This window comes from Cebus imitator, unplaced genomic scaffold (assembly GCF_001604975.1).
Source record: "Cebus imitator isolate Cc_AM_T3 unplaced genomic scaffold, Cebus_imitator-1.0 Scaffold836, whole genome shotgun sequence".
NCBI lineage: Eukaryota > Metazoa > Chordata > Mammalia > Primates > Cebidae > Cebus > Cebus imitator.
Genome location: NW_016108151.1, coordinates 256,751 through 259,126, shown reverse-complemented (window position 1 = coordinate 259,126; position 2,376 = coordinate 256,751).

Here is a 2,376-nt window from a genome sequence, read left to right as displayed (position 1 = left end):
AAAAAAAAAAAAAAAAAAAAAAAAAAAAAAAAAAAAAAAAAAAAAAGAACTTGAGCCCAAGGTCCAGAGGGAGACCCTTCCCATAGGGCGTGGAGCAGGAACAGGGATCCAGGGATCCTGCCGAGCATAGGGCACAGGTGTCTCTAGAGTCTTCCCGTTCAGTCCTGGATGCCAACCTCGCCAAGGGCGGCCGGTCTCACTGCCCTGATGGCACAGAACTGGCTGTAGGTGTGGAATTGGAAGTGGCCGCGAGGCGGCAGTGCAGGCTCACACATCACAGCGTGAGCACGCCCCGGCTGGGGTTCGCCCGTGAAAATATCCCGGGTCACCCAGGCCAGGTCTCGCATTGGTTCCCAAGGGTCATCAGAGATAGGACACTCAAGCAAGCCACATCGGGCTCCGTGTCTGATTCACCCCAGGGTGCACTGTTAAAGGCTGGGAAAATGGGAGGAGATACTTGGAGGAAAATGAGGTGTCCCTGTTCCTTGGATGATGCGGATCTCGGCCGCAGCGCGAGACCCTTCCCACAGGATCTTTGGCAGGCACAAGAGCCTGGGGGCTGCCTTGCGTAGCACTGGGTATTTCTGGAGGCTTTCCCTTCTGTCTCCCTGCCTGGATGGTGCCGAATTGGCTCTGGGTGTGGAATCGGAAGTGGCCGTGCGGCGGCAGTACAGGCACACACATCACAGCTCGAGCCCACCCCAGCTGGGGTTCGCCCGTGGAAATGTCCCGGGTCACCTGAGCCAGGCGCCGCGGGGTTCACAGGGGTCGTCAGGGGTAAGACACTCATGTGTGCCACATCAGGCTGCATGTCTGATTCACCCCAGGGTGCACTGTTGAAGGATGGGGAGATGGGAGGAGATACTTGGGGAACAATGAAGTGTCCCTGTTCCATGTATGATGCGGATCTTGGACTCAGTATGAGGTCCTTCCCACAGGGTCTTTGGCCAGCATAAGAGACTGGGGCTCTTGTGTAGCAAATGAGCATTTCTGGAGGCTTCCCTTTGGCTCTCACCACCCTGATGGCGCAGAATTGGTTCTAGGTGCGGAATCAGAAGTGACCGCGCAGCGGCAGTGCAGGTTCACTCATCATAGACCGAGCGTGCCCTGGCTGGGGTTCACCCGCGGAAGCATCCCAGGTCACCCAAGCCAGGCACCGCAGAGTTCACGGGGGTCATCTGGGAATAGGACACTCATGTGAACTGTACCCAGTCTTCAGGTCAGGCCATGTCCACAGCCCTGTGGGCACGGGTCACGTTCAGAGGCCTTCAGTGTCATGGCCAGAGACTCAAGTCATGCCTACCTGTGTGATGATCATAGCGTGTTCCGCCAAAATCTTACACTTTCCACATCCACCCCAGAGCATAGATTCGACTAAGGACAGCCCCTAAATCCCGAGCCTTTCACTAAACTGACAATTGCCTCCCCAGTGAACACTTCGGATCTCCTTAGCCCTAAGGGGCCAGACATTGACATTCCCATTCAATGCAGGTTTGAGATGCTAATTCGGGAGCTTAAGATGCTAAAGAACTGGGAGTGCCACCACTGCTTTGCTCTGAGGTCCAGGGTCCTTGTATTGCCGGAGACAATCTACTAACTTGGGTGCAGCCGACATCGTGCTGTTTGTGGAATCCGTAAAGGATGGTGATCGATAGGGTTTGTGCGCTGCCCGGTCTGTGCCCAATTGCCTGCCTGTGTGCCTGCTGTGGAATCTTTACACCTGGCCAACTTGTGCTCATGTGAGCCTGATGGTGCGTTTTCCAGAATCTCACCTGTGCTCTGCCCTGGAGCCTGTGTGCTGCTGGAATCAGAGTCAAGGACCTCACCAGAGGACAACAGTGCCATATCTGCTGGGTCAGGGATTGAAGTTGGGACAGGAGAGCAGAGACGTCAGAAATGAGGGATCCCTGTGTTCTGAGGTGATCATCACTGGGACCCAGGGACTCAAGCACGTGCTCCAGAAGGAATCGTTTCCCACAAGGCCTTCAGCAGGAACAGGGATCGTGGGAGCCTGCCAAGCATAGTGCCCCAGTGTTCCTGGAGTCTCGCTGCCCGGAGGCCGTGGAATCAGTTGAAGGTATGGAAACAAGTGGCCGCGTGGCACAGGGCAGGCTCATGCATCACAGCTTGAGCCCAGCTACCTGGGGTTCACCTGCAGAAACGTCCCGGGTCACCCAGGCCAGGAATCGCATTGGTTCCTAAGGGTCATCAGGGATAGGACCCTTGTGTGAGCCACATCGGGCTACATGTCCTATTCACCCCAGGGTGCACCGTTGAAGGCTGGGGAGATAGGAGGAAATATTTGGGGCACAGTGAAGTGTCCCCATTTTTTTTGGATTATGGGGATCTCGGCCTCAGCCTGAGACCCTTCTCGCA